The 13,316-nt window shown below is 39.8% G+C and overlaps 1 pseudogene; it reads left to right on the top strand.

Annotated features, from left to right (window-relative positions):
- Positions 1 to 12,475: 12,475 nt before the first annotated feature.
- Positions 12,476 to 12,825, top strand: LOC140699662 (mitochondrial import inner membrane translocase subunit TIM16 pseudogene; annotated as a pseudogene).
- The last annotated feature ends 491 nt before the right edge of the window (positions 12,826 to 13,316 follow it).

The following is a 13,316-nucleotide window of genomic DNA, read 5'->3' as shown; positions in this document are numbered from 1 at the left end:
TCAACTACCAGAAGGACTCAGCTTGCTCTTTACTCCCCAGGCTCTTTCTCCAACAGCTCAGCCACTAAGAGCACCATAGCCATTTTTAAGGACTCAAGGTGTCACAGTGGAATAAAACTTCATACAAGAGAGTTTACTTTTGAAGCATTAGAAAAGTAGATGCCCATATTGTTTTATATTAAATAAAAATGTGTTTGATCTGAGTTTGATCATATTTGGTATTTATTAGTACTTTACAGTAACGCAATACATAGGTATCACTAATGCTAAAGCTATGGCTTCAGAATATTTAGACAAAACTTTAAAGTTTAGGATCACCAAATCATTTTATAGACCGGAAGCCCAAGACCCACATAAAACAATGTATAATCCATAACATTTTAGACCTAGCAGAAAACAAAACTAAACAAACAAAAAAAGCCCACAAAAAACAAACAAACAAAAAACCCACCAGCATGTATTGAGAAGTAAAAGTTATTACTACAGTGTGGAACCCTAAATTTACTTATTAAGCAAAAACTGAGAAATTTTTTTTGTTTCTCAGCTATAAACATACTTGTAAATGTCATAAATATAACATCTTATTGACACCTAAAGCTAACTCAAACTTGAAACCTTTACTCCAGACTGTTCTCTCTTGGACTCAGTGAAGCAGGAGTCAAAGGTAGAAGAAGAAGCATCAGCATTTTATATTTTACCTGATTTAAGCATTTCTTTGTTGTTTGGGGTTGTTCACAGGCAGTAATTCCATTAATTTTCACGTAGGGCATTCCTACTACTCCAGCGAGAAGGCATTCTGTTAGCATTTCTCCATAGCAATTGAAATAAAAATCAAGGTGCCAGGAAAAACAAAATATTCTCTCTCATATAGGGGAGTAGGATCTAGAGAAATCTCCTAAGCAGAGGTATAGAAAATTAGAGCCTCTTCCTTTGCATTTTCCAGCAGCCTTCTGGTCAGGACAGAATGTGGTTTCTTGGTGCAGTATGACATGGTATGGGTATTACTTATCCATTACTGGTTACAGATGACCCCCAAATCACTCTAAGAAATATTTAATGTCTCACACAGTTTCTGGAAATTCAGAAATCTGAGAGCAGCTTAGTTCAATGGCTTTGGCTTGGGAGGTCTCAGGAGGTCGCAATGAAGCTAGGGTGGCCAACCATTCCAGTTTGCCTATAACAGAGGAGTTTCCCTGGATACAGAATACCAGTGCTAAACCCAGGAACATCCCTGGAAAACCTAGACCATCGGCCCCCTATATCAAGTGCCATTTGGGGCTGCAATCTCTAAAAACTTGACTGTGGCTGGAGGATCCACGTCCAAGTTCATCATGTGGCTGTTAGTAGGAGGCTTCATTTCCTTGCTGTGTATACCTCTCTACAGGACAAGCTCATAACATGGCTTCCCTCAGAGAAAAATATATGATGCTACACTACCTTTCATGGCCTAATCTCCGAGTCATACAACCTCACTTCTGCCTTAGTTTATTCATTAAAAGCAAGACACTAAGTCCAGCTCACACTTAGGGTAGGGGATTATAGAAGAACATGAATACCAGGAGACAAGGATCTTTAGCACATCTTGGGGACTGGCCACCACAGTATGGTCTAGGATGGTATGGTATCGTATGGTATGGTATGGATACTGAAGAAATGTGTTGAACATAGCACAGGTAGGTGTCCAGGTGAGGCCCCTTCATGTTTTCAGTCAACAAGCATTTGTTAAGAACCAAATACCATGTGAAACACTTTTCTTTGAGTTTATACCAGGAGCATAATGAGAGCAGAGCAGTCCCCAAGGCACATTAGCAAATCATTCCCCCAGGAGTTTACACAGGAGAAACTGGGTTTAAAAGAATTTCAAGGTTAACCTGGAAAAGGAAAAATAAGTATAAAAAGCCAAAAGTAAGATAAGGAAATCATCACATTTTGTAGCTTCTCTGGAAAGTGAACAGGCCAAACCCTCGGTATAAGGCAATATAATGCATGGGCTGTGGAGGCAGACTGCCAGCTTCCCTATCTTCTAATGCATGACCTGGCCAAGTTAGAGCCATCAAATGGAAATAATAATGGCACTGACCTCATGGAGTCGTTGTGAGGATCAAAGAAGCTAATTGTGTGGTGACTAGAACAGCGCTGGGCATACAACAGGCAACTATGAGCCTGTATTTACCAACCATCACCATTCTTGAAACCAATGTCCCTGATTTCTCAACCACTTTACTGTTAGTTCTCAGTCTCCTTTGGGGATCATTTCTGCTCCAACTCATTTTTGTCTGCCATTCCTCTTCCTGTGTTTCTCAGGTTCCTCGCCTCAAACTACTTTTCTTTACCCTACACATTCTCCCTGGGAATGCCATCTTCACACAGTTTTAACCACCAACCATATGCCGAAGACTTCCATAACCCATTTGCCACTTCACAACTCCTCTCCTGTAAGCGTTAAATATCATATAGACTCATAAGCAGTAGGAACACAGCAGATTTAAAACTGAGACCACTACCATCCCTGCTCTTTCTCTTACCCACTGTTTCCCTTTCTTGGGAACTGCTGTCACTATCCTCCTCCTTGCCCAAACCAGACTTCCACCCCAAGAGTCATCCAGACTTATTCTTAAGTCACTCAGCATTCAATTAGTTCCCCCATCTTATCTCTTAAAAATCTTCCAAGCTATCTCTGTCCCACTGCTTCCATCTAATGCCTCAGCAAGCCCTTCCCACCCTCAGAGGAGTTAACACAGCATGCACAAAGGACAAGGGCTCCAAATCGCAGCTTTGTCACTTCTTGATTATATGAGTTCTTAAAGCCTCAGTATCCTCTCTATTAAAAAGCAAAAACAAAAGCAAAACCTCTCGCCACCACCCGAAGGACATAAGAATCTCCTACTCAAGGCTCCCACAGTAGCCTCGCTCAGAGTGCTGATTTCTGACTCTGCCCACTGGGCTGTGAGCCCCTTGGGAGTCGAGGTTGACCTCAATGGTGTTATATGCCCAGTAAAGTGGGAAGCCTGGCCCAGAGAGTATCAAAAAATGTTTGTGGCGTAAATTGCATGGGGACTGGTGGGCCTTGAGCTTTTCCAGCACCCAGTGTTAGAACCATCACTGCTCCCTTGTCAATCACATCCTTGAGTCCAATAGATGTCCCCTGTATCACCCACATTTGACCACCATGAATGACTTAACTGACTACCTGTTGGCCATGTACATGGAACTGTGTTTTACCAATGATAAGCATATATGCGTTAAGTGGAATATTGTTTCCTCTTTTTTTTAATTGACTAATCAAATCCATGATAAAACCACTTTAATTTGATGAGAATCATACCTTTTCCATAAAATTTTTCTTCAAAGACATGAAATTAGGGAGTAAATAGTATTCATTACATTTTATTTTCCTTTTTTAAAAAAAGTAATAATACCTTGTGTGATTTTTTTTTTTTCACTTCAGGGCCGACAGCTGTGGTAATGATTTGAATCAACTTTGAAAAAGAAATAATTATATTTCCTGGTATAAAGCCCTTGAAGTATAATTGGGTTTCATGCTGGGGAAAAAAAGTAGGAGCCGTTTTCAGGTCTTCTCAAGCCTCAAACCACAAATATAAATTCCAAGGCCTTTGTGGCACTGACAAAGCAGGTGATTCAGGTCTCTAATGTCATGAATAGGTAGGACTATCCCAACTATGGCTAAATACCACAACTATAACATTTTGTCTCCAGAATCCACAACTCTCCCAAGGCTTCCTGAGCCCTGGATATACCCCAACATTCTGACATATCCTGTGAGTCAGGCTGCTGAATTGGTTTACACCTAAGAAAATTTTTTTTAATTCAGGTTGATTTTATGTTCGTGATCTCAGAAGAATCGATGTTTGACATCTCACAGGCAACAGCAAAGATATTTTGTACAAAGGACAACCTCCCATTTGTCACAGATTTGGTTAAGAGTGGAGATCTCGAACACCATTTCATCTTCTGTCTATTTTGGATTTCTCCCCCTCTTCACTCACACCTTATCAGTGACATGGTAAATATTCTTAGAAAGGATATGCCCATCAGTGCTCACATTGACCTGGATACTTAGAGCCAGTGTGAGGTAAAGTGAGGCCAGAATCAAAAAGAATTAAAATAAAACTAAATTTGTAAAACTCTTTATCCAAAGAGAACAAACATGTAATATTTATCTTTGGATCCTGAGGAAGGTTTCTATGATTTTTTTTAAAGAGAATTTCTTTTTTATTTGGGCAACATATGTGTTATTCTTTCTCATTATTTCGCTAGTTCCTTATTTCTAAACTTTGTTTCATCCTTTGTCTTTTTGAAAATTGAAAAGATAGCAGAGTATCATTGATCAAATTAGATGTGACAAGTAACAAAAATAATAATACAACTGATTCATGACATAATATTCAGGTTCTGTAATCATATTAAAAATATGTAAGAAAATATATGAGTTTCAGATTCAAACTCAAACCTGACTTAATCGAAAACCTATATAGTTCTTCCACCATAACACAGGGCCCTTTAAATATTGCTAATATACTGAAGGGAAACTTTGTTGAAAGGACAGCCCTACAACCTACAATAAAGGGACTCACATAAAGATGAGCACTTCGGAACCACGCTCTGACGTGCAATCTCTGTCTTCCCTGTGTTACAGTACAGCTGTTACCATCCATTTGTGTGGTGGCTGTGTCATACTGGCCCTGTTGGGGTCGTTGAAATCACAGACACAGTCACTCAGAAGAAAACGAGTGGGTTTTCTTTTTCTTTTTGAGAAAGCTTTTTATATTAATCCACGTAATCCCATGGCTGGTTTGCCATTGAAATCTGAAGCAGAGTTTCTTTTACTGGGAATTTCCTAACTTTGAAAAAAATTTAAAGTAGCCAATAGGATCTTTTTATCATGCCTTCCTTAACTTTCAAAAATAAAAAAAAAGTATGTGAATGTGTGTGTGGTTGGGAGGGCGGGGGTAGAGGTGGGAGGCAAGGAACAGATGGACTCTTTCAGTAAAATGAATATTATTTTACCTCTGAACAAAATTACAACATATTCTATAAAAGCAAAGGAAAATGTGAAAATTTTTTACTTAGTAATAGCTAAGAATAATTTTTTTAAAAAAGCAGGATTTTAGATACATGTCATTACACATTTGTCAAAACCTATAGAATGCACAATACCAGGAGTGAACCCTAATGTAAACTATGGGCAGTGTGGGTGATAATGACGCGTCAAGGCCGACAGTTACAAACACACCATTCTGGTGGGGGACGTTGATGATGGGGGAGAGTGTGCACGTTGGGGCAGCAGTTTTATGGGAACTCTGTACTTCCCACTCAATTTTGCTGTGAACGTAAAATTGCTCTGAAAAATAGTCTATTATTTTAAAAAAGCAGATTGACATGACACAAATCAATGTACTCCCCCAGATTTTAAAAGAAGTAAAAGATGTTTTTCTTATTCCAGTGGGGTAAAGAGAAATATATATATGTACAAATATATATGTATTTATAACTGGCATTGCAGCTTACTTATTTATATGGGAGGTGATCTTATGGGAGGTGACCCCACAGCCCTAGAATTCTGCCATCATTCCCCCCCAGTCCTGAATGACATCATGACCTCATGTTATTGGGCACAGTCCAGTGCACCATCAGCATCACCTGGGAACTTAAAAGAACTACAGATTTTCAGACACGACTCAGACCCACTGAAATAGAAACTCTGGCGGTAGGGCCAGGCAGTCTGGTTTTTAACAAGCCATCCAGGCAATTGTGATACTAACCAAAGTTTGAGGACCACTGGTTTATAGTAGAACATTACTGCCTTCCCTGGACAGATCATTCTTACCCTCAAAGTTGAAAGGGACCACAGAGATCAATGCTTTTATTTCACAAACATGGAACCCATTTTCAAGGATCAGTTCAGTCATCTGTAAAAACAGGAAAAAAAAAGCCTATTTCACAAGATTTCTGTAATAATTAATGAGTGAGTACATACAAATACTTAGAACAAAGCCTGGCATGTATGTGCCCAATAAATAGCTTCTTGTCATTAGCCCTGGTACCATTATAGTTATTTAGCTTTTTGAATAGTTCAGGAGCAGAATTCAAAAACTATGTTGGGACAATTGAACATCAATTCTGTTAACCGCTCTTAAATTCTTTATTGAGAGGAAGCGTGTTCCTTGCTGCATCGGTAATAACCTCTGGACCCTGAGGCAGGCTCCACACGGGTTTTTTACTGTTTAGCACAACAGGCCACTGATAATGTCCTCTCTCCAGCAGGGGTGAGCGTGAGTGTGGTGGTGAGCCAGCCTCCCTGGACAAGACGTCAAGAGCAGGTGAATACCGTCAGAGCTCTTAAACAAGCATGCAGTTACTGGGAAAGGGGGAGGTGGATGCCAAACAGCTAAGAAAAATGTTGTAAAGATATATTAAAGAAAAACTGTGTAGGAAAGTAAAGTTAAGCAATGGACCCTTGCTGTGGAGACCCAAACAGGAGATTTTTCTAGAGCTGAAGGAGTCATGATAAAATGAAGGAGGGAGGGTGAGGGATGACTGGATGAATGGCAGGGATCAAACATGGACACAATATCTCAGGAGTTTTTTTTTAAAAGGGGGGTGATGTTCAATGAGTGCTCATTAAATTAATGTAGCTTATGCATTGATAATAATAGCTAACACACTGACTGAACCAGGCACTGTTCTCTGAGCTGTAAAGATGATAACCTGTGTCATATTCACAACAACCTTAGTGGGGACTATTACTATTATCAGAGGAAACTGAAGCCCAGAGAAGGTAATAACTTCCCAAGATTAACAGAGCTGGTAACTGTTGGTGCTAAGATCCAAGCCTGGGCACTTTGGTCCCAGAGCCTAAGTTCTTATCCCCTAAATTTTGCTGATATCATCCTGTCCTGCAGGTGCTGTTTCTATTTTGCACCTCGCAGACCCTAAATGGAATAACCTCTTTATTTGATTTACCAAAAAGAAAAAAAGAAAAAAACAGAGAGAGTGAGAGAAAAGAAAAAATGATCACACAAAGCATTTATGTGTGTTGCAGACTTTATTAAAGGTTTAAGAAGACAGAAAGAGGATGTCTGCCTTACAGTTATTAAAACAATTTAATACTGAATTGTAAACATCAGTCTATCTAAAGGGCCTTCCTTTTCTTCTTGTCCTCACCTTCCAGAACAAACCTTCCAAAAGAACCAAGGGCATCTTTTGATCACACTCGATTGGTCCACATAACCCTGTTTATAGAGAAAGGGAAAAAACACAGTTTGTTCCCTAAGAATAATTCTGGCACTCGCCAACGTGATTATTTTTATTTCCCCTTGTTGCCCTGGCATTCAGAAATCAGAGAAAGCTGAGAGCCAGTTTTAAGTAAATGTCCTCTAAAGGGCTAAGAAGCTGGAATTACATTAACAATAGTCTCTAACACGCACCTGGCTTCACCGAATGCAATGTGAAAAGGACTGTTGTTCATGGTTTTTTTTTTTTTTTTAGGTCAAGCACACATGTCAAGGGACACCTCTGTCAGCAGCAACAGCATCTTTGAACAGAGGCCACATGGACCTGAGTGGACACCAGAATGAGCTTCACAGGGATGCCTCCTAGAGCATCTGTCAGTGCAGGCACATGGAGTCTTGCTAAGGTATTAAGTTTAGTAGGAGCAATTTGAGGATCCCAGTCAGACAGCATCACAGACGTGTGACCTTTGCAGTTGAACAGAGCCCTACCATCAGAAGGGCCCTGCAAACTTGACTTAATTCTCTGCCATTGCTGTCTTGGAACTCTTAATAATTTCTGAATAACAAGCCCCATATTTTCATTTTGCACTGAGCCCTGCTCATTCTTCAGCCTGCACTGGCCCTGGTGGCTGCCCTGCACCTTCTTATCTGCTAGGTCAGCATAATACCTTCTAAATGGACAGGAAAGTGAGTTAAAACTGTTGGAAGATATTAAGGCAAAGAGCATCTCTGCTTGATCACACACCAACTAGAATTCAACTTTGAAGGGCATCAGATACCTTGGAACTGGGCTCCCTGCAAGAAGAGCCCAGATGCTAAGTCCATCTACAATCTGTCACCAGTCCTCAAAGGGGCAAACACAAAAACTGAGAGTAAGTATTTAGAAATGTTTTTAACAATTTGACATTGCCACAATCTCCAAACACATGATCATTTTTCTGGTCATACATTGGTTTTTATAAAAATATGAATCCACGATGGATAGGAGGAGGGAGGAAATACCCTGGTCCTTGCCACATATGTTTTGCAAAGCTCTGCCCAAAGTCAAAATCTTCATTCCAACCAAAACTAAGAAACAGTTCAAGAACACCAAGAAGAGAGACCACCAATGAAATGTCAGATTAAGATGCTGCTCTTAGAAATTTGGGGCTCTGGCACACCCTAAAGAGATTTACCAAACAAACAAAACACCTAAAACATTTTGTTGCCTAACAGTTACCATAGAAAACACACTTTTTTTCTTGGTCTTCTCGGTGTTATTAAAGTTAAATTCTTTGGATTCAAATGTCGGGCGTCAGCAGTTTTATATTCCTACTATTTCCAGGTCCAGAATTAGCAGTTAGCAAGTGGTATGGTCTAGGCCGGACCTGGCCTTTCCATGCCCCAGGAAGGCCAGCTAGACTCAGGGAATTGTTTACTGCCCTGGTGTGCTGGTGCTGATTAAAGATTGCACAGGAAAACATGCAAATGCAATTTATCTTCTCTGAAACTCAATTTTCTAGACAGTATTCACTTCCTCTCTGGGTGAAGCCTGACTTTCAGCTGACATTCTATGAAGATGGGAATCTAGGTGTTGGCCTCTGGTCAAACGAGGCTGCCTATGCTGTTTGCCTTCACTTCCCCTCCTGAGCTTTGTAAGTCACTCTCATCTCTGTAGCAGATAAAAAGAGGCAGAGCAGTGACCAGGACTCATCAAATTGTTACCAAACAGAGCTTTGGCAAGATGCTATCTGCAAACAGAGGGTTGCTTGATGAAAGAGCCCCACAAAATTCACTCTTGTGTCTACTGAGAGGTAGTTTGTTGAGTTTTTTGTTTATAAATTTACACCCTCATGAGAAATTCCTGTCTGTCCTAAGCAATAGTTAAGATTTTTTTCTGTCCGATTAGTCTCTTTTTATGTCGTGGACTCTGTAGGTTGTATAAGTGATCAAGCAGTGTTCTTTTCCTTCGTGGCTGCTGGGACGCCAATTAGTCTCAGATTCATGGTGCTTTTGTACTATATACTCTGTTGGCCTTTATGGAATATGTTTTTATAACCAGTTTGTTCTTAGCTCCATATTATCTCATTTGCTTTTTCTTTTTACAACTACTTATGATTTATGTTTCATAGAAAAAACTAGCTCAGTTGCTATTGGAAGAAAATATCAAGAAAAGAGAGAATGGAGAAAAAAAGAGTTGGGACACATCAGGGTAGAAGGGAGAAGAGGGAAGAAGAAAAGGGAAAAGGGAGGGAGGAAGGAAAGAATTTAAGAAAAACAGAAAGTATAAGTCAATGAAGGGGAGGGGCTGTATAGTATACTTGTGGTGATTAACTGAAATGAGAGTCTCACAGAATTAAACAGGGAGAGGGTCATATGAAAGGAGGTAGAGTATGGATTATTATAGTATGAATTCTGTAAAAATAACTCCAAAATAAAAATGTAGCAACTGCCCTCCAACTGTGCTATTCACTTGCTACCTACTGCTATTTAATTATATCTAAGGTCAAATATAGCAAGATATGAAATGAAGCTTTTCCTACTGTTTCAGAAGCTTGCCTTCAAATCTAAAAGCTTTGAATCTAAGGACCAAAGTTAACTATTATCCCCTTCCCCATTTTAAAAAGATCTAGACATATTCCCAAAGGACTCATGGAGAGATGGTCAAATTGGTTTCTTCAACTACCAAGTCCATCAGCCAACACCAGCCTGGTGGAGCTGAAGAAGCAATAGAGGAGATTTTTCTCAAAAGGCATTGGTTGGAATGGAGAGTGCTTAGTGTTCTCTCTCACCTCCTCCTGGGATGTTCCCTCTCCTATACACACATACACACACAGAGACAAGCACATACACACACTTCAAACCAGGAGAAAAGGGCCCTGAGGGAAACTCTTTTAGAGACTGTAATTGTCTTCTCTCAGATGTGCCTTGTACCTCACCCTCAGCTCGATATTTGCTGAGCTGCAGAATCTTGGCTTCTTGCCCTTTCGAGAAGACTGGGGAACCCTGACGTGTAGACAAGTGTCTCCAGGCATTTGGGGCTATACAAGAAGAGAGACACTGGTGGCTGCCTCTCCTTAAAGAAGTCTGAGGATGGGAGGCTGGCTGGAGGAAACTAGAACAGAGAGGGAGGAGAGAAGGTAGCAGTAGGGGTAACCTGGACTTTCAGAGTTTTCCTTCAGGTTACAAGAAAGTTGCAGAAGGCAGCCAGGCTCTAGCTGCCTTGAAAGAATCCCAGTGGAGAGGGCAGCCCATAGGCTGGAGGAGACCACAGGGGTACACCTCTAGAGCAGGAGAGAAGGAAGGTTCCAGAAACTGAACCAGGGGAAGCCTCACCTGTGAGGGAACTGCAGTGTGGGCATTCCAGAGTGCCCCCCCCAAAAGAACCCATCACTGCATCTGGCAAAAAGCAAGTGTTGGGCGTCTGCCCTAAAGAGGGTTGACAGCTGGATGAGTGCACAACAGTCGGGACAGGGTGGGGCTTCGTCCAGGTGTTTGCTCCCTTTCCTCTGACACATGGGAAAGCAGTAGCCATGCCTGGGTGAGGCCTCAGTTAGGGAAAAGGAATACCCCTCTAAATTGGGTGCCAGCTTATTTTTTTTAATTTAATTTTTTGATAGCCGGGAAAAAAAAAGACTGTTCTAACACCTAAAAGCAACTACAAAAGCTCTCTAGTTCTTGGGAAGGGAGATCTATAAGATAGGAAAAAAAAGTTTTCTTGATTTATACCCTCTCAGGTCCAGTTCTTTCAATAAATTTACATACATTTACATACATTTAATAATTCTGATTCAAAAGACAAAACAATTGAAACATTACCCCCCAAAAAAGATTATTATACCTGGTAATATAAAGAAGCTACATTGTTTGCAAATATTTTCTCCCATTCCATAGATTGTCTTTTTGTTTAGTTTATGGTTTTCTTTGCTGGGCAAAACCTTTTAAGTTTAATTAGGTCCCATTTGTTTATTTTTGTTTTTATTTCTATTACTCTAGGAGATGGATCCAGAAAAATATTGCTGTGATTTATATCAAAGAATGTTCTGCCTGGACTGTTCTCTAGGAGTTTTATAGTACCCAGTCTTACATTTAGGTCTTTAATGTGTTTTGAGTTTTTGTATACGGTGTCAGAGAATGTTCTAATTTCATTTTTTTCTTATTTTTTGTAGCTGTCCGATTTTCCCAGCACCTCTTATTGAAGATTGTCTTTTCTCCATTGTATGTTCTTGCCTCCTTTGTCATAGATTAATTGACCATAAGTTTGTGGGTTTATTTCTGGTCTATCTACCCCATTCCATTGATCTATGTGTCTGTTTTCATGTCAGTACCATGCTGTTTTGATTACTGTAGCTTTATATTATAGTCTGAAGCCAGGGAGCATGATTCCTTCATCTCCATTCTTCTTTCTCAAGATTGTTTTGACTATTCAAGAGATTAATTTCCAAAATATACAAATAGTCCATGCAGCTTGATATAAAAAAATAACCTAATCCAAAAATGGGTAGAAGATCTAAATAGACATTTTTCCAAAGAAGACATACAGATGGCTAACAAGCACATAAAAAGTGCTCAACATCATTAATTACTAGAGAAATGCAAATCAAAACTACAATGAAATATCACCTCATATCTATCCAAATGACCATCAAAAAGTCTACAGATAATAAATGCTAGAGAGAGTGTGGGAGAAAAGGGAACCCTCCTACACTGTTGGTGTGAATGTACATTGGTGCAGCCACTATGGAGGACAATATGGAGGTTCCTTGAAAAACTTAAAATAGAGTTACTGTATGATCCAGCAATTCCACTCCTGGGCATATACCTGGAGAAAGCTCCAATTCCAAAAGATACATGCACTCCAATGTTCACAGCAGCACTATTTATAATAGCTAAAACATGGAAAGAACCTAAATGCCCATCACAAATAACTGGATAAAGAAGATGTTGTGTGTGTGTGTGTATATATATAGATATATAGAGATATATATAGATTTATATAATGGAATATTACTCAGCCATAAAAAGGAATGAAATAATGCTATTTGCAGCAACAAGGTTGGACCTAGAGATTATCATACTAAAGTAAGTCAGACAGAGAAAGACAAATATCATTATATCACTTATATGTAAAATCTAAAAGCAAAATGGGCAGCCTCCCTTGACCTCTGACCTGCCGGCAGCCCTCCAGCCAGAGCTGTGAGGCCAGGAAGCCAGAGCCTGGCCCCTGAGGCAGAGTGGCCTCCATGGTCAAGTACCTGGCCCAGATCATTGTGATGGGCATGCAAGTGGTAGGTAGGGCCTTCCCCTGGACCCTGCAGCAGGATTTTGCAGCTACCTGGGCAGCAGCTGACACGTGGGGTCACACAGGACACCAGCCTTCCACCGCCTCCAACCTATCCAAGAGGCACAGCAGATTCTCAGCATCTCCAAGCTGAGCCCTGAGGAGATTCAGAAGAACTAGGAACACCTGTTCAAGGTGAATGATAAATCTGTGGGTGGCTACTTCTACCTGCAGTCAAAAGTGGTCTGAGTGAAGAGCACCTTGATCCAGGCCCAGGAGGACAGAGAGAAAGAGCAGACTCCCAAAACGTGACCACTTGGCTCCTCCCAGCCCACCCCACCTGCCACCGCTAATTTATAGCTCTATAATAAATGTCTTTTCCACAATAAATAAATAATTAAAAATTTTTTAAATGGTACAAATGAATTTATTTACAAAACAGAAACAGACTCAAAGACAGAGAAAACAAACTTATAATTACCAAAGGGGAAATGTAGGGAGGGATATATTAGAAGTTTGGGATTAACATATATAAAATAGATGACCAACAAGGGCCTATTGCATAGCACAGGGAACTATATTCAATATCTTTTAATAACCTATAATGGAAAAGAATCTGAAAGAGAATAAATTAATATATATTTTATATATATATATGTATATATATATATACACATACATACATATATAAACTGAATCACCTTGCAGCACACCTGAAACACTGTAAGTCAACTATACTTCAAGAAAATTAAAAAATTAAATTATATAAACTTACTTATATAAATAATATAAACTTAACTCAT

This window comes from Vicugna pacos, chromosome 11 (genome assembly GCF_048564905.1).
Source record: "Vicugna pacos chromosome 11, VicPac4, whole genome shotgun sequence".
In the NCBI taxonomy this organism is placed as follows: domain Eukaryota; kingdom Metazoa; phylum Chordata; class Mammalia; order Artiodactyla; family Camelidae; genus Vicugna; species Vicugna pacos.
Note: the sequence above shows the minus strand (reverse complement) of the source record. Positions and strands in the feature narration are given on the sequence as shown.